Source organism: Oncorhynchus kisutch, unplaced genomic scaffold (genome assembly GCF_002021735.2).
Source record: "Oncorhynchus kisutch isolate 150728-3 unplaced genomic scaffold, Okis_V2 scaffold1305, whole genome shotgun sequence".
NCBI classification, from domain to species: domain Eukaryota; kingdom Metazoa; phylum Chordata; class Actinopteri; order Salmoniformes; family Salmonidae; genus Oncorhynchus; species Oncorhynchus kisutch.
Genome location: NW_022263250.1, coordinates 25,967 through 52,642, shown reverse-complemented (window position 1 = coordinate 52,642; position 26,676 = coordinate 25,967). Strand labels below are relative to the sequence as shown.

Genomic DNA, 26,676 nt, shown 5'->3' with positions numbered 1-26,676 from the left:
TCACTATGTGGAGTGTCACTATGTTGTCACTATGTTGTCACTATGTGGAGTGTCACTATGTTGCCACTATGTGGAGTGTCACTATGTGGAGTGTCACTATTTTGTCACTATGTGGAGTGTCACTATTTTGTCACTATGATGTCACTATGTGGAGTGTCACTATTGTCAATATGTGAAGTGTCACTATGTGGAGTGTCACTATGTTGTCACTATGTTGTCACTATGTGGAGTGTCACTATGTTGTCACTATGTGGAGTGTCACTATGTTGCCACTATGTGGAGTGTCACTATGTTGTCACTATGTGGAGTGTCACTATGTTGTCACTATGTGGAGTGTCACTATGTTGTCACTATGTGGAGTGTCACTATGTTGCCACTATGTGGAGTGTCACTATGTTGCCACTATGTGGAGTGTCACTATGTTGAGTGTCACTATGTTGTCACTATGTGGAGTGTCACTATGTTGCCACTATGTGGAGTGTCACTATGTTGTCACTATGTGGAGTGTCACTATGTTGTCACTATGTGGAGTGTCACTATGTTGTCACTATGTGGAGTGTCACTATGTGGAGTGTCACTATGTTGTCACTATGTGGAGTGTCACTATGTTGTCACTATGTGGAGTGTCACTATGTGGAGTGTCACTATGTGGAGTGTCACTATGTGGAGTGTCACTATGTGGAGTGTCACTATGTTGTCACTATGTGGAGTGTCACTATGTTGCCACTATGTGGAGTGTCACTATGTTGCCACTATGTGGAGTGTCACTATGTTGAGTGTCACTATGTTGTCACTATGTGGAGTGTCACTATGTTGCCACTATGTGGAGTGTCACTATGTTGTCACTATGTTGTCACTATGTGGAGTGTCACTATGTTGTCACTATGTGGAGTGTCACTATGTGTCACTATGTGAGTGTCACTATGTGGAGTGTCACTATGTTGTCACTATGTGGAGTGTCACTATGTTGTCACTATGTGGAGTGTCACTATGTGGAGTGTCACTATGTGGAGTGTCACTATGTGGAGTGTCACTATGTGGAGTGTCACTATGTGGAGTGTCACTATGTTGTCACTATGTGGAGTGTCACTATGTTGCCACTATGTGGAGTGTCACTATGTTGCCACTATGTGGAGTGTCACTATGTTGAGTGTCACTATGTTGTCACTATGTGGAGTGTCACTATGTTGCCACTATGTGGAGTGTCACTATGTTGTCACTATGTTGTCACTATGTGGAGTGTCACTATGTTGTCACTATGTGGAGTGTCACTATGTTGTCACTATGTTGTCACTGTGGAGTGTCACTATGTTGTCACTATGTGGAGTGTCACTATGTTGCCACTATGTGGAGTGTCACTATGTTGTCACTATGTGGAGTGTCACTATGTTGTCACTATGTGGAGTGTCACTATGTTGTCACTATGTGGAGTGTCACTATGTTGTCACTATGTTGTCACTATGTTGTCACTATGTGGAGTGTCACTATGTTGCCACTATGTGGAGTGTCACTATGTTGCCACTATGTGGAGTGTCACTATGTTGTCACTATGTGGAGTGTCACTATGTTGTCACTATGTGGAGTGTCACTATGTTGTCACTATGTGGAGTGTCACTATGTTGTCACTATGTGGAGTGTCACTATGTTGTCACTATGTGGAGTGTCACTATGTTGTCACTATGTGGAGTGTCACTATGTGGAGTGTCACTATGTTGCAACTATGTTGCTACTATGTGGAGTGTCACTATGTTGCCACTATGTGGAGTGTCACTATGTTGTCATTATGTGGACATTATGTGGAGTGTCACTATGTTGTCACTATGTGGAGTGTCACTATGTTGCAACAATGTGGAGTGTCACTATGTTGTCACTATGTGTAGTGTCACTATGTTGTCACTATGTGTAGTGTCACTATGTTGTCACTATGTGGAGTGTCACTATGTGGAGTGTCACTATGTTGCAACTATGATGCTACTATGTGGAGTGTCACTATATTGTCACGATGTGGAGTGTCACTATGTTGTCACTATGTGGAGTGTCACTATGTTGTTACTATGTTGCCACTATGTGGAGTGTCACTATGTTGTCACTATGTGGAGTGTCACTATGTTGTTACTATGTTGTCACTATGTGGAGTGTCACTATGTTGTCACTATGTGGAGTGTCACTATGTTGTTACTATGTTGCCACTATGTGGAGTGTCACTATGTTGTCAGTATGTGGAGTGTCACTATGTTGAGTGTCACTATGTTGTCACTATGTGGAGTGTCACTATGTTGTCACTATGTGGAGTGTCACTATGTTGTCACTATGTGGAGTGTCACTATGCTTTCACTATGTGGAGTGTCACTATGTTGTCACTGTGGAGTGTCACTATGTTGTCACTATGTTGTCACTATGTGGAGTGTCACTATGTTGTCACTATGTGGAGTGTCACTATGTGGAGTGTCACTATGTGGAGTGTCACTATGTTGTCACTATGTGGAGTGTCACTATGTTGTCACTATGTGGAGTGTCACTATGTTGTCACTATGTGGAGTGTCACTATGTTGTCACTATGTGGAGTGTCACTATGTTGTCACTACTGGTTGGTGTTATTATGTTGAGTATCACTATGTTGTCACTATGTGGAGTGTCACTATGTTGTCACTATGTGGAGTGTCACTATGTTGTCACTATGTGGAGTGTCACTATGTTGTCACTATGTGGAGTGTCACTATGTTGTCACTATGTGGAGTGTCACTATGTTGGCACTATGGTGGAGTGTCAATATGTTGTCACTATGTGGAGTGTCACTATGTTGTCACTATGTGGAGTGTCACTATGTTGTCACTATGTGGAGTGTCAATATGTTGTCACTATGTGGAGTGTCACTATGTTGTCACTATGTGGAGTGTCACTATGTTGTCACTATGTGGAGTGTCAATATGTTGTCACTATGTGGAGTGTCACTATGTTGTCACTATGTGGAGTGTCAATATGTTGTCAATATGTTGTCACTATGTTGTCACTATGTGGAGTGTCACTATGTTGTCAGTATGTGGAGTGTCACTATGTTGTCGCTGTGGAGTGTCACTGTGTTGTCACTATGTGGAGTATCACTATGTTGTCACTATGTGGAGTGTCACTATGTTGTCACTGTGGAGTGTCACTATGTTGTCACTATGTGGAGTGTCACTATGTTGTCACTATGTGGAGTGTCAATATGTTGTCACTATGTGGAGTGTCACTATGTTGTCACTATGTGGAGTGTCAATATGTTGTCAATATGTTGTCACTATGTTGTCACTATTTGGAGTGTCACTATGTTGTCAGTATGTGGAGTGTCACTATGTTGTCGCTGTGGAGTGTCACTGTGTTGTCACTATGTGGAGTGTCACTATGTTGTCACTATGTGGAGTGTCACTATGTTGTCACTATGTGGAGTGTCACTATGTTGTCACTATGTGGAGTGTCACTGTTGTCACTATGTGGAGTGTCACTATGTTGTCACTATGTGGAGTATCACTATGTTGTCACTATGTGGAGTGTCACTATGTTGTCACTATGTGGAGTGTCACTATGTTGTCAGTATGTGGAGTGTCACTATGTTGTCACTATGTGGAGTGTCACTGTTGTCACTATGTGGAGTGTCACTATGTTGTCACTATGTGGAGTGTCACTGTTGTCACTATGTGGAGTGTCACTATGTGGAGTGTCACTATGTTGTCACTATGTGGAGTGTCACTATGTGGAGTGTCACTATGTGGAGTGTCACTGTTGTCAGTATGTGGAGTGTCACTATGTTGTCAGTATGTGGAGTGTCACTATGTTGTCACTATGTGGAGTGTCACTATGTTGTCACTATGTGGAGTGTCAATATGTTGTCACTATGTGGAGTGTCACTATGTTGTCACTATGTGGAGTGTCACTGTTGTCACTATGTGGAGTGTCACTATGTTGTCACTATGTGGAGTGTCACTGTTGTCACTATGTGGAGTGTCACTATGTTGTCACTATGTGGAGTGTCACTATGTTGTCACTATGTGGAGTGTCACTATGTTGTCACTATGTGGAGTGTCACTGTTGTCACTACTGGTCGGTGTTATTATGTGGAGTATCACTGTGTTGTTACTATGGTGACCTCTTTGAGCTGGTCGGTGTTATTATATGGAGAATCACTATGTTGTCACTATGTGGAGTGTCACTATGTTGTCACTGTGGAGTGTCACTATGTTGTCACTGTGGAGTGTCACTATGTTGTCACTATGTGGAGTGTCACTATGTTGTCACTATGTGGAGTGTCAATATGTTGTCACTATGTGGAGTGTCACTATGTTGTCACTATGTGGAGTGTCAATATGTTGTCAATATGTTGTCACTATGTTGTCACTATTTGGAGTGTCACTATGTTGTCAGTATGTGGAGTGTCACTATGTTGTCGCTGTGGAGTGTTACTGTGTTGTCACTATGTGGAGTGTCACTATGTTGTCACTATGTGGAGTGTCACTATGTTGTCACTATGTGGAGTGTCACTATGTTGTCACTATGTGGAGTGTCACTGTTGTCACTATGTGGAGTGTCACTATGTTGTCACTATGTGGAGTATCACTATGTTGTCACTATGTGGAGTGTCACTATGTTGTCACTATGTGGAGTGTCACTATGTTGTCACTATGTGGAGTGTCACTATGTTGTCACTATGTGGAGTGTCACTGTTGTCACTATGTGGAGTGTCACTATGTTGTCACTATGTGGAGTGTCACTGTTGTCACTATGTGGAGTGTCACTATGTTGTCACTATGTGGAGTGTCACTATGTGGAGTGTCACTATGTGGAGTGTCACTGTTGTCACTATGTGGAGTGTCACTATGTGGAGTGTCACTATGATGTCACTATGTGGAGTGTCACTATGTTTGTCACTATGTGGAGTGTCACTATGTTGTCACTATGTGGAGTGTCACTATGTTGTCACTATGTGGAGTGTCACTATGTTGTCACTATGTGGAGTGTCACTATGTTGCCACTATGTGGAGTGTCACTATGTGGAGTGTCACTATTTTGTCACTATGTGGAGTGTCACTATTTTGTCACTATGATGTCACTATGTGGAGTGTCACTATTGTCAATATGTGAAGTGTCACTATGTGGAGTGTCACTATGTTGTCACTATGTTGTCACTATGTGGAGTGTCACTATGTTGTCACTATGTGGAGTGTCACTATGTTGCCACTATGTGGAGTGTCACTATGTTGTCACTATGTGGAGTGTCACTATGTTGTCACTATGTGGAGTGTCACTATGTTGTCACTATGTGGAGTGTCACTATGTTGCCACTATGTGGAGTGTCACTATGTTGCCACTATGTGGAGTGTCACTATGTTGAGTGTCACTATCTTGTCACTATGTGGCGTGTCACTATGTTGCCACTATGTGGAGTGTCACTATGTTGTCACTATGTGGAGTGTCACTATGTTGTCGCTGTGGAGTGTCACTGTGTTGTCACTATGTGGAGTGTCACTATGTTGTCACTATGTGGAGTGTCACTATGTTGTCACTATGTGGAGTGTCACTATGTTGTCACTATGTGGAGTGTCACTGTTGTCACTATGTGGAGTGTCACTATGTTGTCACTATGTGGAGTATCACTATGTTGTCACTATGTGGAGTGTCACTATGTTGTCACTATGTGGAGTGTCACTATGTTGTCACTATGTGGAGTGTCACTATGTTGTCACTATGTGGAGTGTCACTGTTGTCACTATGTGGAGTGTCACTATGTTGTCACTATGTGGAGTGTCACTGTTGTCACTATGTGGAGTGTCACTATGTTGTCACTATGTGGAGTGTCACTATGTGGAGTGTCACTATGTGGAGTGTCACTGTTGTCACTATGTGGAGTGTCACTATGTGGAGTGTCACTATCATGTCACTATGTTGTTATTATGTGGAGTGTCACTATGTTGTCACTATGTGGAGTGTCACTATGTTGTCACTATGTGGAGTGTCACTATGTTGTCACTATGTGGAGTGTCACTATGTTGTCACTATGTGGAGTGTCACTATGTTGTCACTATGTGGAGTGTCACTATGTTGCCACTATGTGGAGTGTCACTATGTGGAGTGTCACTATTTTGTCACTATGTGGAGTGTCACTATTTTGTCACTATGATGTCACTATGTGGAGTGTCACTATTGTCAATATGTGAAGTGTCACTATGTGGAGTGTCACTATGTTGTCACTATGTTGTCACTATGTGGAGTGTCACTATGTTGTCACTATGTGGAGTGTCACTATGTTGCCACTATGTGGAGTGTCACTATGTTGTCACTATGTGGAGTGTCACTATGTTGTCACTATGTGGAGTGTCACTATGTTGTCACTATGTGGAGTGTCACTATGTTGCCACTATGTGGAGTGTCACTATGTTGCCACTATGTGGAGTGTCACTATGTTGAGTGTCACTATCTTGTCACTATGTGGCGTGTCACTATGTTGCCACTATGTGGAGTGTCACTATGTTGCCACTATGTGGAGTGTCACTATGTTGTCACTATGTGGAGTGTCACTATGTTGTCACTATGTGGAGTGTCACTATGTTGTCACTATGTGGAGTGTCACTATGTTGCCACTATGTGGAGTGTCACTATGTTGCCACTATGTGGAGTGTCACTATGTTGAGTGTCACTATCTTGTCACTATGTGGCGTGTCACTATGTTGCCACTATGTGGAGTGTCACTATGTTGTCACTATGTGGAGTGTCACTATGTTGTCGCTGTGGAGTGTCACTGTGTTGTCACTATGTGGAGTGTCACTATGTTGTCACTATGTGGAGTGTCACTATGTTGTCACTATGTGGAGTGTCACTATGTTGTCACTATGTGGAGTGTCACTGTTGTCACTATGTGGAGTGTCACTATGTTGTCACTATGTGGAGTATCACTATGTTGTCACTATGTGGAGTGTCACTATGTTGTCACTATGTGGAGTGTCACTATGTTGTCACTATGTGGAGTGTCACTATGTTGTCACTATGTGGAGTGTCACTGTTGTCACTATGTGGAGTGTCACTATGTTGTCACTATGTGGAGTGTCACTGTTGTCACTATGTGGAGTGTCACTATGTTGTCACTATGTGGAGTGTCACTATGTGGAGTGTCACTATGTGGAGTGTCACTGTTGTCACTATGTGGAGTGTCACTATGTGGAGTGTCACTATGATGTCACTATGTTGTTATTATGTGGAGTGTCACTATGTTGTCACTATGTGGAGTGTCACTATGTTGTCACTATGTGGAGTGTCACTATGTTGTCACTATGTGGAGTGTCACTATGTTGTCACTATGTGGAGTGTCACTATGTTGTCACTATGTGGAGTGTCACTATGTTGCCACTATGTGGAGTGTCACTATGTGGAGTGTCACTATTTTGTCACTATGTGGAGTGTCACTATTTTGTCACTATGATGTCACTATGTGGAGTGTCACTATTGTCAATATGTGAAGTGTCACTATGTGGAGTGTCACTATGTTGTCACTATGTTGTCACTATGTGGAGTGTCACTATGTTGTCACTATGTGGAGTGTCACTATGTTGCCACTATGTGGAGTGTCACTATGTTGTCACTATGTGGAGTGTCACTATGTTGTCACTATCTGGAGTGTCACTATGTTGTCACTATGTGGAGTGTCACTATGTTGCCACTATGTGGAGTGTCACTATGTTGCCACTATGTGGAGTGTCACTATGTTGAGTGTCACTATCTTGTCACTATGTGGCGTGTCACTATGTTGCCACTATGTGGAGTGTCACTATGTTGTCACTATGTGGAGTGTCACTATGTTGTCACTATGTTGTCACTATGTGGAGTGTCACTATGTTGTCACTATGTGGAGTGTCACTATGTGGAGTGTCACTATGTTGTCACTATGTGGAGTGTCAATATGTTGTCACTATGTTGTCACTATGTGGAGTATCACTATGTTGTCACTATGTTGTCACTATGTGGAGTGTCACTATGTTGTTACTATGTGGAGTGTCACTATGTTGTCACTATGTGGAGTGTCACTATGTGGAGTGTCACTATGTTGTCACTATGTTGTCACTATGTGGAGTGTCACTATGTTGTCACTATGTGGAGTGTCACTATGTGGAGTGTCACTATGTTGTCACTATGTGGAGTGTCAATATGTTGTCACTATGTGGAGTGTCACTATGTTGTCACTATGTGGAGTGTCACTATGTTGTCACTATGTGGAGTGTCACTATGTTGCCACTATGTGGAGTGTCACTATGTTGTCACTATTTGGAGTGTCACTATGTTGTCACTATGTGGAGTGTCACTATGTTGTCACTATGTGGAGTATCACTATGTTGTCACTATGTGGAGTGTCACTATGTTGTTACTATGTGGAGTGTCACTATGTTGTCACTATGTGGAGTGTCACTATGTGGAGTGTCACTATGTTGCAACTATGTTGGTACTATGTGGAGTGTCACTATGTTGCCACTATGTGGAGTGTCACTATGTTGTCATTATGTGGACATTATGTGGAGTGTCACTATGTTGTCACTATGTGGAGTGTCACTATGTTGCAACAATGTGGAGTGTCACTATGTTGTCACTATGTGTAGTGTCACTAAGTTGTCACTATGTGGAGTGTCACTATGTGGAGTGTCACTATGTTGCAACTATGTTGCTACTATGTGGAGTGTCACTATATTGTCACGATGTGGAGTGTCACTATATTGTCACGATGTGGAGTGTCACTATGTTGTCACTATGTGGAGTGTCACTATGTTGTTACTATGTTGCCACTATGTGGAGTGTCACTATGTTGTCAGTATGTGGAGTGTCACTATGTTGTCATTCTGTGGAGTGTCACTATGGTGTCACTATGTGGAGTGTCACTATGTGGAGTGTCACTATGTGGAGTGTCACTATGTTGTCACTATGTGGAGTGTCACTATGTTGTCACTATGTGGAGTGTCACTATGTTGTCACTATGTTGTCACTATGTGGAGTGTCACTATGTTGTCACTAATGGTTGGTGTTATTATGTTGAGTATCAATATGTTGTTACTATGGTGACCTCTTTGAGCTGGTCGGTGTTATTATGTGGAGAATCACTATGTTGTCACTATGTGGAGTGTCACTATGTTGTCACTATGTGGAGTGTCACTATATTGTCACGATGTGGAGTGTCACTATATTGTCACGATGTGGAGTGTCACTATGTTGTCACTATGTGGAGTGTCACTATGTTGTTACTATGTTGCCACTATGTGGAGTGTCACTATGTTGTCAGTATGTGGAGTGTCACTATGTTGTCACTATGTGGAGTGTCACTATGTTGTCACTATGTGGAGTGTCACTGTTGTCACTATGTGGAGTGTCACTATGTTGTCACTATGTGGAGTGTCACTGTTGTCACTATGTGGAGTGTCACTATGTGGAGTGTCACTATGTTGTCACTATGTGGAGTGTCACTATGTGGAGTGTCACTATGTGGAGTGTCACTGTTGTCACTATGTGGAGTGTCACTATGTGGAGTGTCACTATGTTGTCACTATGTGGAGTGTCACTATGTTGTCACTATGTGGAGTGTCAATATGTTGTCACTATGTGGAGTGTCACTATGTTGTCACTATGTGGAGTGTCACTATGTGGAGTGTCAATATGTTGTCACTATGTGGAGTGTCACTATGTTGTCACTATGTGGAGTGTCACTATGTTGTCACTATGTGGAGTGTCAATATGTTGTCACTATGTGGAGTGTCACTATGTTGTCACTATGTGGAGTGTCAATATGTTGTCAATATGTTGTCACTATGTTGTCACTATGTGGAGTGTCACTATGTTGTCAGTATGTGGAGTGTCACTATGTTGTCGCTGTGGAGTGTCACTATGTTGTCACTATGTGGAGTGTCACTATGTTGTCACTATGTGGAGTGTCAATATGTTGTCACTATGTGGAGTGTCACTATGTTGTCACTATGTGGAGTGTCAATATGTTGTCACTATGTTGTCACTATTTGGAGTGTCACTATGTTGTCAGTATGTGGAGTGTCACTATGTTGTCGCTGTGGAGTGTCACTGTGTTGTCACTATGTGGAGTGTCACTATGTTGTCACTATGTGGAGTGTCACTATGTTGTCACTATGTGGAGTGTCACTATGTTGTCACTATGTGGAGTGTCACTGTTGTCACTATGTGGAGTGTCACTATGTTGTCACTATGTGGAGTATCATGTCACTATGTTGTCACTATGTGGAGTGTCACTATGTTGTCACTATGTGGAGTGTCACTATGTTGTCACTATGTGGAGTGTCACTATGTGGAGTGTCACTATGTGGAGTGTCACTGTTGTCACTATGTGGAGTGTCACTATGTTGTCAGTATGTGGAGTGTCACTATGTTGTCGCTGTGGAGTGTCACTATGTGGAGTGTCACTATGTTGTCACTATGTGGAGTGTCACTATGTTGTCACTATGTGGAGTGTCACTATGTTGTCACTATGTGGAGTGTCACTATGTGGAGTGTCACTATGTGGAGTGTCACTGTTGTCACTATGTGGAGTGTCACTATGTTGTCAGTATGTGGAGTGTCACTATGTTGTCGCTGTGGAGTGTCACTGTGTTGTCACTATGTGGAGTGTCACTATGTTGTCACTATGTGGAGTGTCAATATGTTGTCACTATGTGGAGTGTCACTATGTTGTCACTATGTGGAGTGTCACTGTTGTCACTATGTGGAGTGTCACTATGTTGTCACTATGTGGAGTGTCACTATGTTGTCACTATGTGGAGTGTCACTATGTTGTCACTATGTGGAGTGTCACTATGTTGTCACTATGTGGAGTGTCACTGTTGTCACTACTGGTCGGTGTTATTATGTGGAGTATCACTGTGTTGTTACTATGGTGACCTCTTTGAGCTGGTCGGTGTTATTATATGGAGAATCACTATGTTGTCACTATGTGGAGTGTCACTATGTTGTCGCTGTGGAGTGTCACTGTGTTGTCACTATGTGGAGTATCACTATGTTGTCACTATGTGGAGTGTCACTATGTTGTCACTGTGGAGTGTCACTATGTTGTCACTATGTGGAGTGTCACTATGTTGTCACTATGTGGAGTGTCAATATGTTGTCACTATGTGGAGTGTCACTATGTTGTCACTATGTGGAGTGTCACTATGTTGTCACTATGTGGAGTGTCACTATGTTGCCACTATGTGGAGTGTCACTATGTTGTCACTATTTGGAGTGTCACTATGTTGTCACTATGTGGAGTGTCACTATGTTGTCACTATGTGGAGTATCACTATGTTGTCACTATGTGGAGTGTCACTATGTTGTTACTATGTGGAGTGTCACTATGTTGTCACTATGTGGAGTGTCACTATGTGGAGTGTCACTATGTTGCAACTATGTTGGTACTATGTGGAGTGTCACTATGTTGCCACTATGTGGAGTGTCACTATGTTGTCATTATGTGGACATTATGTGGAGTGTCACTATGTTGTCACTATGTGGAGTGTCACTATGTTGCAACAATGTGGAGTGTCACTATGTTGTCACTATGTGTAGTGTCACTAAGTTGTCACTATGTGGAGTGTCACTATGTGGAGTGTCACTATGTTGCAACTATGTTGCTACTATGTGGAGTGTCACTATATTGTCACGATGTGGAGTGTCACTATATTGTCACGATGTGGAGTGTCACTATGTTGTCACTATGTGGAGTGTCACTATGTTGTTACTATGTTGCCACTATGTGGAGTGTCACTATGTTGTCAGTATGTGGAGTGTCACTATGTTGTCATTCTGTGGAGTGTCACTATGGTGTCACTATGTGGAGTGTCACTATGTGGAGTGTCACTATGTTGTCACTATGTGGAGTGTCACTATGTTGTCACTATGTGGAGTGTCACTATGTTGTCACTATGTTGTCACTTATGTGGAGTGTCACTATGTTGTCACTAATGGTTGGTGTTATTATGTTGAGTATCAATATGTTGTTACTATGGTGACCTCTTTGAGCTGGTCGGTGTTATTATGTGGAGAATCACTATGTTGTCACTATGTGGAGTGTCACTATGTTGTCACTATGTGGAGTGTCACTATATTGTCACGATGTGGAGTGTCACTATATTGTCACGATGTGGAGTGTCACTATGTTGTCACTATGTGGAGTGTCACTATGTTGTTACTATGTTGCCACTATGTGGAGTGTCACTATGTTGTCAGTATGTGGAGTGTCACTATGTTGTCACTATGTGGAGTGTCACTATGTTGTCACTATGTGGAGTGTCACTGTTGTCACTATGTGGAGTGTCACTATGTTGTCACTATGTGGAGTGTCACTGTTGTCACTATGTGGAGTGTCACTATGTGGAGTGTCACTATGTTGTCACTATGTGGAGTGTCACTATGTGGAGTGTCACTATGTGGAGTGTCACTGTTGTCACTATGTGGAGTGTCACTATGTGGAGTGTCACTATGTTGTCACTATGTGGAGTGTCACTATGTTGTCACTATGTGGAGTGTCAATATGTTGTCACTATGTGGAGTGTCACTATGTTGTCACTATGTGGAGTGTCACTATGTGGAGTGTCAATATGTTGTCACTATGTGGAGTGTCACTATGTTGTCACTATGTGGAGTGTCACTATGTTGTCACTATGTGGAGTGTCAATATGTTGTCACTATGTGGAGTGTCACTATGTTGTCACTATGTGGAGTGTCAATATGTTGTCAATATGTTGTCACTATGTTGTCACTATGTGGAGTGTCACTATGTTGTCAGTATGTGGGAGTGTCACTATGTTGTCGCTGTGGAGTGTCACTATGTTGTCACTATGTGGAGTGTCACTATGTTGTCACTATGTGGAGTGTCAATATGTTGTCACTATGTGGAGTGTCACTATGTTGTCACTATGTGGAGTGTCAATATGTTGTCACTATGTTGTCACTATTTGGAGTGTCACTATGTTGTCAGTATGTGGAGTGTCACTATGTTGTCGCTGTGGAGTGTCACTGTGTTGTCACTATGTGGAGTGTCACTATGTTGTCACTATGTGGAGTGTCACTATGTTGTCACTATGTGGAGTGTCACTATGTTGTCACTATGTGGAGTGTCACTGTTGTCACTATGTGGAGTGTCACTATGTTGTCACTATGTGGAGTATCATGTCACTATGTTGTCACTATGTGGAGTGTCACTATGTTGTCACTATGTGGAGTGTCACTATGTTGTCACTATGTGGAGTGTCACTATGTGGAGTGTCACTATGTGGAGTGTCACTGTTGTCACTATGTGGAGTGTCACTATGTTGTCAGTATGTGGAGTGTCACTATGTTGTCGCTGTGGAGTGTCACTATGTGGAGTGTCACTATGTTGTCACTATGTGGAGTGTCACTATGTTGTCACTATGTGGAGTGTCACTATGTTGTCACTATGTGGAGTGTCACTATGTGGAGTGTCACTATGTGGAGTGTCACTGTTGTCACTATGTGGAGTGTCACTATGTTGTCAGTATGTGGAGTGTCACTATGTTGTCGCTGTGGAGTGTCACTGTGTTGTCACTATGTGGAGTGTCACTATGTTGTCACTATGTGGAGTGTCAATATGTTGTCACTATGTGGAGTGTCACTATGTTGTCACTATGTGGAGTGTCACTGTTGTCACTATGTGGAGTGTCACTATGTTGTCACTATGTGGAGTGTCACTATGTTGTCACTATGTGGAGTGTCACTATGTTGTCACTATGTGGAGTGTCACTATGTTGTCACTATGTGGAGTGTCACTGTTGTCACTACTGGTCGGTGTTATTATGTGGAGTATCACTGTGTTGTTACTATGGTGACCTCTTTGAGCTGGTCGGTGTTATTATATGGAGAATCACTATGTTGTCACTATGTGGAGTGTCACTATGTTGTCGCTGTGGAGTGTCACTGTGTTGTCACTATGTGGAGTATCACTATGTTGTCACTATGTGGAGTGTCACTATGTTGTCACTGTGGAGTGTCACTATGTTGTCACTATGTGGAGTGTCACTATGTTGTCACTATGTGGAGTGTCAATATGTTGTCACTATGTGGAGTGTCACTATGTTGTCACTATGTGGAGTGTCAATATGTTGTCAATATGTTGTCACTATGTTGTCACTATTTGGAGTGTCACTATGTTGTCAGTATGTGGAGTGTCACTATGTTGTCGCTGTGGAGTGTCACTGTGTTGTCACTATGTGGAGTGTCACTATGTTGTCACTATGTGGAGTGTCACTATGTTGTCACTATGTGGAGTGTCACTATGTTGTCACTATGTGGAGTGTCACTGTTGTCACTATGTGGAGTGTCACTATGTTGTCACTATGTGGAGTATCACTATGTTGTCACTATGTGGAGTGTCACTATGTTGTCACTATGTGGAGTGTCACTATGTTGTCAGTATGTGGAGTGTCACTATGTTGTCACTATGTGGAGTGTCACTGTTGTCACTATGTGGAGTGTCACTATGTTGTCACTATGTGGAGTGTCACTGTTGTCACTATGTGGAGTGTCACTATGTGGAGTGTCACTATGTTGTCACTATGTGGAGTGTCACTATGTGGAGTGTCACTATGTGGAGTGTCACTGTTGTCACTATGTGGAGTGTCACTATGTTGTCAGTATGTGGAGTGTCACTATGTTGTCGCTGTGGAGTGTCACTGTGTTGTCACTATGTGGAGTGTCACTATGTTGTCACTATGTGGAGTGTCAATATGTTGTCACTATGTGGAGTGTCACTATGTTGTCACTATGTGGAGTGTCACTGTTGTCACTATGTGGAGTGTCACTATGTTGTCACTATGTGGAGTGTCACTGTTGTCACTATGTGGAGTGTCACTATGTTGTCACTATGTGGAGTGTCACTATGTTGTCACTATGTGGAGTGTCACTATGTTGTCACTATGTGGAGTGTCACTATGTTGTCACTATGTGGAGTATCACTATGTTGTCACTATGTGGAGTGTCACTATGTTGTCACTATGTGGAGTGTCACTATGTTGTCAGTATGTGGAGTGTCACTATGTTGTCACTATGTGGAGTGTCACTGTTGTCACTATGTGGAGTGTCACTATGTTGTCACTATGTGGAGTGTCACTATGTTGTCACTATGTGGAGTGTCACTATGTTGTCACTATGTGGAGTGTCACTATGTGGAGTGTCACTATGTGGAGTGTCACTGTTGTCACTATGTGGAGTGTCACTATGTTGTCAGTATGTGGAGTGTCACTATGTTGTCGCTGTGGAGTGTCACTGTGTTGTCACTATGTGGAGTGTCACTATGTTGTCACTATGTGGAGTGTCAATATGTTGTCACTATGTGGAGTGTCACTATGTTGTCACTATGTGGAGTGTCACTGTTGTCACTATGTGGAGTGTCACTATGTGTTGTCACTATGTGGAGTGTCACTGTTGTCACTATGTGGAGTGTCACTATGTTGTCACTATGTGGAGTGTCACTATGTTGTCACTATGTGGAGTGTCACTATGTTGTCACTATGTGGAGTGTCACTATGTTGTCACTATGTGGAGTGTCACTGTTGTCACTACTGGTCGGTGTTATTATGTGGAGTATCACTGTGTTGTTACTATGGTGACCTCTTTGAGCTGGTCGGTGTTATTATATGGAGAATCACTATGTTGTCACTATGTGGAGTGTCACTATGTTGTCGCTGTGGAGTGTCACTGTGTTGTCACTATGTGGAGTATCACTATGTTGTCACTATGTGGAGTGTCACTATGTTGTCACTGTGGAGTGTCACTATGTTGTCACTATGTGGAGTGTCACTATGTTGTCACTATGTGGAGTGTCAATATGTTGTCACTATGTGGAGTGTCACTATGTTGTCACTATGTGGAGTGTCAATATGTTGTCAATATGTTGTCACTATGTTGTCACTATTTGGAGTGTCACTATGTTGTCAGTATGTGGAGTGTCACTATGTTGTCGCTGTGGAGTGTCACTGTGTTGTCACTATGTGGAGTGTCACTATGTTGTCACTATGTGGAGTGTCACTATGTTGTCACTATGTGGAGTGTCACTATGTTGTCACTATGTGGAGTGTCACTGTTGTCACTATGTGGAGTGTCACTATGTTGTCACTATGTGGAGTATCACTATGTTGTCACTATGTGGAGTGTCACTATGTTGTCACTATGTGGAGTGTCACTATGTTGTCAGTATGTGGAGTGTCACTATGTTGTCACTATGTGGAGTGTCACTGTTGTCACTATGTGGAGTGTCACTATGTTGTCGCTGTGGAGTGTCACTGTGTTGTCACTATGTGGAGTATCACTATGTTGTCACTATGTGGAGTGTCACTATGTTGTCACTGTGGAGTGTCACTATGTTGTCACTATGTGGAGTGTCACTATGTTGTCACTATGTGGAGTGTCAATATGTTGTCACTATGTGGAGTGTCACTATGTTGTCACTATGTGGAGTGTCAATATGTTGTCAATATGTTGTCACTATGTTGTCACTATTTGGAGTGTCACTATGTTGTCAGTATGTGGAGTGTCACTATGTTGTCGCTGTGGAGTGTCACTGTGTTGTCACTATGTGGAGTGTCACTATGTTGTCACTATGTGGAGTGTCACTATGTTGTCACTATGTGGAGTGTCACTATGTTGTCACTATGTGGAGTGTCACTGTTGTCACTATGTGGAGTGTCACTATGTTGTCACTATGTGGAGTATCACTATGTTGTCACTATGTGGAGTGTCACTATGTTGTCACTATGTGGAGTGTCACTATGTTGTCAGTATGTGGAGTGTCACTATGTTGTCACTATGTGGAGTGTCACTGTTGTCACTATGTGGAGTGTCACTATGTTGTCACTATGTGGAGTGTCACTGTTGTCACTATGTGGAGTGTCACTATGTGGAGTGTCACTATGTTGTCACTATGTGGAGTGTCACTATGTGGAGTGTCACTATGTGGAGTGTCACTGTTGTCACTATGTGGAGTGTCACTATGTTGTCAGTATGTGGAGTGTCACTATGTTGTCGCTGTGGAGTGTCACTGTGTTGTCACTATGTGGAGTGTCACTATGTTGTCACTATGTGGAGTGTCAATATGTTGTCACTATGTGGAGTGTCACTATGTTGTCACTATGTGGAGTGTCACTGTTGTCACTATGTGGAGTGTCACTATGTTGTCACTATGTGGAGTGTCACTGTTGTCACTATGTGGAGTGTCACTATGTTGTCACTATGTGGAGTGTCACTATGTTGTCACTATGTGGAGTGTCACTATGTTGTCACTATGTGGAGTGTCACTATGTTGTCACTATGTGGAGTGTCACTGTTGTCACTACTGGTCGGTGTTATTATGTGGAGTATCACTGTGTTGTTACTATGGTGACCTCTTTGAGCTGGTCGGTGTTATTATATGGAGAATCACTATGTTGTCACTATGTGGAGTGTCACTATGTTGTCACTGTGGAGTGTCACTATGTTGTCACTGTGGAGTGTCACTGTGTTGTCACTATGTGGAGTGTCACTATGTTGTCACTATGTGGAGTGTCACTATGTTGTCACTATGTGGAGTGTCACTATGTTGTCACTATGTGGAGTGTCACTGTTGTCACTATGTGGAGTGTCACTATGTTGTCACTATGTGGAGTATCACTATGTTGTCACTATGTGGAGTGTCACTATGTTGTCACTATGTGGAGTGTCACTATGTTGTCAGTATGTGGAGTGTCACTATGTTGTCACTATGTGGAGTGTCACTGTTGACACTATGTGGAGTGTCACTATGTTGTCACTATGTGGAATGTCACTGTTGTCACTATGTGGAGTGTCACTATGTGGAGTGTCACTATGTTGTCACTATGTGGAGTGTCACTATGTGGAGTGTCACTATGTGGAGTGTCACTGTTGTCACTATGTGGAGTGTCACTATGTTGTCAGTATGTGGAGTGTCACTATGTTGTCGCTGTGGAGTGTCACTGTGTTGTCACTATGTGGAGTGTCACTATGTTGTCACTATGTGGAGTGTCAATATGTTGTCACTATGTGGAGTGTCACTATGTTGTCACTATGTGGAGTGTCACTGTTGTCACTATGTGGAGTGTCACTATGTTGTCACTATGTGGAGTGTCACTGTTGTCACTATGTGGAGTGTCACTATGTTGTCACTATGTGGAGTGTCACTATGTTGTCACTATGTGGAGTGTCACTATGTTGTCACTATGTGGAGTGTCACTATGTTGTCACTATGTGGAGTGTCACTGTTGTCACTACTGGTCGGTGTTATTATGTGGAGTATCACTGTGTTGTTACTATGGTGACCTCTTTGAGCTGGTCGGTGTTATTATATGGAGAATCACTATGTTGTCACTATGTGGAGTGTCACTATGTTGTCACTGTGGAGTGTCACTATGTTGTCACTGTGGAGTGTCACTATGTTGTCACTATGTGGAGTGTCACTATGTTGTCACTATGTGGAGTGTCAATATGTTGTCACTATGTGGAGTGTCACTATGTTGTCACTATGTGGAGTGTCAATATGTTGTCAATATGTTGTCACAATGTTGTCACTATGTGGAGTGTCACTATGTGGAGTGTCACTATGTTGTCACTATGTGGAGTGTCACTATGTTGTCACTATGTGGAGTGTCAATATGTTGTCACTATGTGGAGTGTCACTATGTTGTCACTATGTGGAGTGTCACTGTTGTCACTATGTGGAGTGTCACTATGTTGTCACTATGTGGAGTGTCACTGTTGTCACTATGTGGAGTGTCACTATGTTGTCACTATGTGGAGTGTCACTGTTGTCACTATGTGGAGTGTCACTATGTTGTCACTATGTGGAGTGTCACTGTTGTCACTATGTGGAGTGTCACTATGTTGTCACTATGTGGAGTGTCACTATGTTGTCACTATGTGGAGTGTCACTATGTTGTCACTATGTGGAGTGTCACTATGTTGTCACTATGTGGAGTGTCACTGTTGTCACTACTGGTCGGTGTTATTATGTGGAGTATCACTGTGTTGTTACTATGGTGACCTCTTTGAGCTGGTCGGTGTTATTATATGGAGAATCACTATGTTGTCACTATGTGGAGTGTCACTATGTTGTCACTGTGGAGTGTCACTATGTTGTCACTGTGGAGTGTCACTATGTTGTCAGTATGTGGAGTGTCACTATGTTGTCGCTGTGGAGTGTCACTGTGTTGTCACTATGTGGAGTGTCACTATGTTGTCACTATGTGGAGTGTCACTATGTTGTCACTATGTGGAGTGTCACTATGTTGTCACTATGTGGAGTGTCACTGTTGTCACTATGTGGAGTGTCACTATGTTGTCACTATGTGGAGTATCACTATGTTGTCACTATGTGGAGTGTCACTATGTTGTCACTATGTGGAGTGTCACTATGTTGTCAGTATGTGGAGTGTCACTATGTTGTCACTATGTGGAGTGTCACTGTTGACACTATGTGGAGTGTCACTATGTTGTCACTATGTGGAATGTCACTGTTGTCACTATGTGGAGTGTCACTATGTGGAGTGTCACTATGTTGTCACTATGTGGAGTGTCACTATGTGGAGTGTCACTATGTGGAGTGTCACTGTTGTCACTATGTGGAGTGTCACTATGTTGTCAGTATGTGGAGTGTCACTATGTTGTCGCTGTGGAGTGTCACTGTGTTGTCACTATGTGGAGTGTCACTATGTTGTCACTATGTGGAGTGTCAATATGTTGTCACTATGTGGAGTGTCACTATGTTGTCACTATGTGGAGTGTCACTGTTGTCACTATGTGGAGTGTCACTATGTTGTCTCTATGTGGAGTGTCACTGTTGTCACTATGTGGAGTGTCACTATGTTGTCACTATGTGGAGTGTCACTATGTTGTCACTATGTGGAGTGTCACTATGTTGTCACTATGTGGAGTGTCACTATGTTGTCACTATGTGGAGTGTCACTGTTGTCACTACTGGTCGGTGTTATTATGTGGAGTATCACTGTGTTGTTACTATGGTGACCTCTTTGAGCTGGTCGGTGTTATTATATGGAGAATCACTATGTTGTCACTATGTGGAGTGTCACTATGTTGTCACTGTGGAGTGTCACTATGTTGTCACTGTGGAGTGTCACTATGTTGTCACTATGTGGAGTGTCACTATGTTGTCACTATGTGGAGTGTCAATATGTTGTCACTATGTGGAGTGTCACTATGTTGTCACTATGTGGAGTGTCAATATGTTGTCAATATGTTGTCACAATGTTGTCACTATGTGGAGTGTCACTATGTGGAGTGTCACTATGTTGTCACTATGTGGAGTGTCACTATGTTGTCACTATGTGGAGTGTCACTATGTTGTCACTATGTGGAGTGTCACTGTTGTCACTATGTGGAGTGTCACTATGTTGTCACTATGTGGAGTGTCACTGTTGTCACTATGTGGAGTGTCACTATGTTGTCGCTGTGGAGTGTCACTGTGTTGTCACTATGTGGAGTATCACTATGTTGTCACTATGTGGAGTGTCACTATGTTGTCACTGTGGAGTGTCACTATGTTGTCACTATGTGGAGTGTCACTATGTTGTCACTATGTGGAGTGTCAATATGTTGTCACTATGTGGAGTGTCACTATGTTGTCACTATGTGGAGTGTCAATATGTTGTCAATATGTTGTCACTATGTTGTCACTATTTGGAGTGTCACTATGTTGTCAGTATGTGGAGTGTCACTATGTTGTCGCTGTGGAGTGTCACTGTGTTGTCACTATGTGGAGTGTCACTATGTTGTCACTATGTGGAGTGTCACTATGTTGTCACTATGTGGAGTGTCACTATGTTGTCACTATGTGGAGTGTCACTGTTGTCACTATGTGGAGTGTCACTATGTTGTCACTATGTGGAGTATCACTATGTTGTCACTATGTGGAGTGTCACTATGTTGTCACTATGTGGAGTGTCACTATGTTGTCAGTATGTGGAGTGTCACTATGTTGTCACTATGTGGAGTGTCACTGTTGTCACTATGTGGAGTGTCACTATGTTGTCACTATGTGGAGTGTCACTGTTGTCACTATGTGGAGTGTCACTATGTGGAGTGTCACTATGTTGTCACTATGTGGAGTGTCACTATGTGGAGTGTCACTATGTGGAGTGTCACTGTTGTCACTATGTGGAGTGTCACTATGTTGTCAGTATGTGGAGTGTCACTATGTTGTCGCTGTGGAGTGTCACTGTGTTGTCACTATGTGGAGTGTCACTATGTTGTCACTATGTGGAGTGTCAATATGTTGTCACTATGTGGAGTGTCACTATGTTGTCACTATGTGGAGTGTCACTGTTGTCACTATGTGGAGTGTCACTATGTTGTCACTATGTGGAGTGTCACTGTTGTCACTATGTGGAGTGTCACTATGTTGTCACTATGTGGAGTGTCACTATGTTGTCACTATGTGGAGTGTCACTATGTTGTCACTATGTGGAGTGTCACTATGTTGTCACTATGTGGAGTGTCACTGTTGTCACTACTGGTCGGTGTTATTATGTGGAGTATCACTGTGTTGTTACTATGGTGACCTCTTTGAGCTGGTCGGTGTTATTATATGGAGAATCACTATGTTGTCACTATGTGGAGTGTCACTATGTTGTCACTGTGGAGTGTCACTATGTTGTCACTGTGGAGTGTCACTGTGTTGTCACTATGTGGAGTGTCACTATGTTGTCACTATGTGGAGTGTCACTATGTTGTCACTATGTGGAGTGTCACTATGTTGTCACTATGTGGAGTGTCACTGTTGTCACTATGTGGAGTGTCACTATGTTGTCACTATGTGGAGTATCACTATGTTGTCACTATGTGGAGTGTCACTATGTTGTCACTATGTGGAGTGTCACTATGTTGTCAGTATGTGGAGTGTCACTATGTTGTCACTATGTGGAGTGTCACTGTTGACACTATGTGGAGTGTCACTATGTTGTCACTATGTGGAATGTCACTGTTGTCACTATGTGGAGTGTCACTATGTGGAGTGTCACTATGTTGTCACTATGTGGAGTGTCACTATGTGGAGTGTCACTATGTGGAGTGTCACTGTTGTCACTATGTGGAGTGTCACTATGTTGTCAGTATGTGGAGTGTCACTATGTTGTCGCTGTGGAGTGTCACTGTGTTGTCACTATGTGGAGTGTCACTATGTTGTCACTATGTGGAGTGTCAATATGTTGTCACTATGTGGAGTGTCACTATGTTGTCACTATGTGGAGTGTCACTGTTGTCACTATGTGGAGTGTCACTATGTTGTCACTATGTGGAGTGTCACTGTTGTCACTATGTGGAGTGTCACTATGTTGTCACTATGTGGAGTGTCACTATGTTGTCACTATGTGGAGTGTCACTATGTTGTCACTATGTGGAGTGTCACTATGTTGTCACTATGTGGAGTGTCACTGTTGTCACTACTGGTCGGTGTTATTATGTGGAGTATCACTGTGTTGTTACTATGGTGACCTCTTTGAGCTGGTCGGTGTTATTATATGGAGAATCACTATGTTGTCACTATGTGGAGTGTCACTATGTTGTCACTGTGGAGTGTCACTATGTTGTCACTGTGGAGTGTCACTATGTTGTCACTATGTGGAGTGTCACTATGTTGTCACTATGTGGAGTGTCAATATGTTGTCACTATGTGGAGTGTCACTATGTTGTCACTATGTGGAGTGTCAATATGTTGTCAATATGTTGTCACAATGTTGTCACTATGTGGAGTGTCACTATGTGGAGTGTCACTATGTTGTCACTATGTGGAGTGTCACTATGTTGTCACTATGTGGAGTGTCAATATGTTGTCACTATGTGGAGTGTCACTATGTTGTCACTATGTGGAGTGTCACTGTTGTCACTATGTGGAGTGTCACTATGTTGTCACTATGTGGAGTGTCACTGTTGTCACTATGTGGAGTGTCACTATGTTGTCACTATGTGGAGTGTCACTGTTGTCACTATGTGGAGTGTCACTATGTTGTCACTATGTGGAGTGTCACTGTTGTCACTATGTGGAGTGTCACTATGTTGTCACTATGTGGAGTGTCACTATGTTGTCACTATGTGGAGTGTCACTATGTTGTCACTATGTGGAGTGTCACTATGTTGTCACTATGTGGAGTGTCACTGTTGTCACTACTGGTCGGTGTTATTATGTGGAGTATCACTGTGTTGTTACTATGGTGACCTCTTTGAGCTGGTCGGTGTTATTATATGGAGAATCACTATGTTGTCACTATGTGGAGTGTCACTATGTTGTCACTGTGGAGTGTCACTATGTTGTCACTGTGGAGTGTCACTATGTTGTCAGTATGTGGAGTGTCACTATGTTGTCGCTGTGGAGTGTCACTGGTTGTCACTATGTGGAGTGTCACTATGTTGTCACTATGTGGAGTGTCACTATGTTGTCACTATGTGGAGTGTCACTATGTTGTCACTATGTGGAGTGTCACTGTTGTCACTATGTGGAGTGTCACTATGTTGTCACTATGTGGAGTATCACTATGTTGTCACTATGTGGAGTGTCACTATGTTGTCACTATGTGGAGTGTCACTATGTTGTCAGTATGTGGAGTGTCACTATGTTGTCACTATGTGGAGTGTCACTGTTGACACTATGTGGAGTGTCACTATGTTGTCACTATGTGGAATGTCACTGTTGTCACTATGTGGAGTGTCACTATGTGGAGTGTCACTATGTTGTCACTATGTGGAGTGTCACTATGTGGAGTGTCACTATGTGGAGTGTCACTGTTGTCACTATGTGGAGTGTCACTATGTTGTCAGTATGTGGAGTGTCACTATGTTGTCGCTGTGGAGTGTCACTGTGTTGTCACTATGTGGAGTGTCACTATGTTGTCACTATGTGGAGTGTCAATATGTTGTCACTATGTGGAGTGTCACTATGTTGTCACTATGTGGAGTGTCACTGTTGTCACTATGTGGAGTGTCACTATGTTGTCTCTATGTGGAGTGTCACTGTTGTCACTATGTGGAGTGTCACTATGTTGTCACTATGTGGAGTGTCACTATGTTGTCACTATGTGGAGTGTCACTATGTTGTCACTATGTGGAGTGTCACTATGTTGTCACTATGTGGAGTGTCACTGTTGTCACTACTGGTCGGTGTTATTATGTGGAGTATCACTGTGTTGTTACTATGGTGACCTCTTTGAGCTGGTCGGTGTTATTATATGGAGAATCACTATGTTGTCACTATGTGGAGTGTCACTATGTTGTCACTGTGGAGTGTCACTATGTTGTCACTGTGGAGTGTCACTATGTTGTCACTATGTGGAGTGTCACTATGTTGTCACTATGTGGAGTGTCAATATGTTGTCACTATGTGGAGTGTCACTATGTTGTCACTATGTGGAGTGTCAATATGTTGTCAATATGTTGTCACAATGTTGTCACTATGTGGAGTGTCACTATGTGGAGTGTCACTATGTTGTCACTATGTGGAGTGTCACTATGTTGTCACTATGTGGAGTGTCACTATGTTGTCACTATGTGGAGTGTCACTGTTGTCACTATGTGGAGTGTCACTATGTTGTCACTATGTGGAGTGTCACTGTTGTCACTATGTGGAGTGTCACTATGTTGTCACTATGTGGAGTATCACTATGTTGTCACTATGTGGAGTGTCACTATGTTGTCACTATGTGGAGTGTCACTATGTTGTCACTATGTGGAGTGTCACTATGTTGTCACTATGTGGAGTGTCACTGTTGTCACTATGTGGAGTGTCACTATGTTGTCACTATGTGGAGTGTCACTGTTGTCACTATGTGGAGTGTCACTATGTGGAGTGTCACTATGTTGTCACTATGTGGAGTGTCACTATGTGGAGTGTCACTATGTGGAGTGTCACTGTTGTCACTATGTGGAGTGTCACTATGTGGAGTGTCACTATGATGTCACTATGTTGTTATTATGTGGAGTGTCACTATGTTGTCACTATGTGGAGTGTCACTATGTTGTCACTATGTGGAGTGTCACTATGTTGTCACTATGTGGAGTGTCACTATGTTGTCACTATGTGGAGTGTCACTATGTTGTCACTATGTGGAGTGTCACTATGTTGCCACTATGTGGAGTGTCACTATGTGGAGTGTCACTATTTTGTCACTATGTGGAGTGTCACTATTTTGTCACTATGATGTCACTATGTGGAGTGTCACTATTGTCAATATGTGAAGTGTCACTATGTGGAGTGTCACTATGTTGTCACTATGTGGAGTGTCACTATGTTGTCACTATGTGGAGTGTCACTATGTTGCCACTATGTGGAGTGTCACTATGTTGTCACTATGTGGAGTGTCACTATGTTGTCACTATGTGGAGTGTCACTATGTTGTCACTATGTGGAGTGTCACTATGTTGCCACTATGTGGAGTGTCACTATGTTGCCACTATGTGGAGTGTCACTATGTTGAGTGTCACTATCTTGTCACTATGTGGCGTGTCACTATGTTGCCACTATGTGGAGTGTCACTATGTTGTCACTATGTGGAGTGTCACTATGTTGTCACTATGTTGTCACTATGTGGAGTGTCACTATGTTGTCACTATGTGGAGTGTCACTATGTGGAGTGTCACTATGTTGTCACTATGTGGAGTGTCAATATGTTGTCACTATGTTGTCACTATGTGGAGTATCACTATGTTGTCACTATGTTATCACTATGTGGAGTGTCACTATGTTGTTACTATGTGGAGTGTCACTATGTTGTCACTATGTGGAGTGTCACTATGTGGAGTGTCACTATGTTGTCACTATGTTGTCACTATGTGGAGTGTCACTATGTTGTCACTATGTGGAGTGTCACTATGTGGAGTGTCACTATGTTGTCACTATGTGGAGTGTCAATATGTTGTCACTATGTGGAGTGTCACTATGTTGTCACTATGTGGAGTGTCACTATGTTGTCACTATGTGGAGTGTCACTATGTTGCCACTATGTGGAGTGTCACTATGTTGTCACTATTTGGAGTGTCACTATGTTGTCACTATGTGGAGTGTCACTATGTTGTCACTATGTGGAGTATCACTATGTTGCCACTATGTGGAGTGTCACTATGTTGTTACTATGTGGAGTGTCACTATGTTGTCACTATGTGGAGTGTCACTATGTGGAGTGTCACTATGTTGCAACTATGTTGCTACTATGTGGAGTGTCACTATGTTGCCACTATGTGGAGTGTCACTATGTTGTCATTATGTGGACATTATGTGGAGTGTCACTATGTTGTCACTATGTGGAGTGTCACTATGTTGCAACAATGTGGAGTGTCACTATGTTGTCACTATGTGTAGTGTCACTATGTTGTCACTATGTGGAGTGTCACTATGTGGAGTGTCACTATGTTGCAACTATGTTGCTACTATGTGGAGTGTCACTATATTGTCACGATGTGGAGTGTCACTATATTGTCACGATGTGGAGTGTCACTATGTTGTCACTATGTGGAGTGTCACTATGTTGTTACTATGTTGCCACTATGTGGAGTGTCACTATGTTGTCAGTATGTGGAGTGTCACTATGTTGTCATTCTGTGGAGTGTCACTATGGTGTCACTATGTGGAGTGTCACTATGTGGAGTGTCACTATGTGGAGTGTCACT

General features: G+C 42.6%; 1 pseudogene; it reads right to left on the bottom strand.

Moving 5' to 3' along the window:
• The window catches only part of LOC109887577 (protein FAM117B-like), a 59,629-nt pseudogene that overhangs the window by 12,983 nt on the left and 19,970 nt on the right, over window positions 1-26,676 (bottom strand).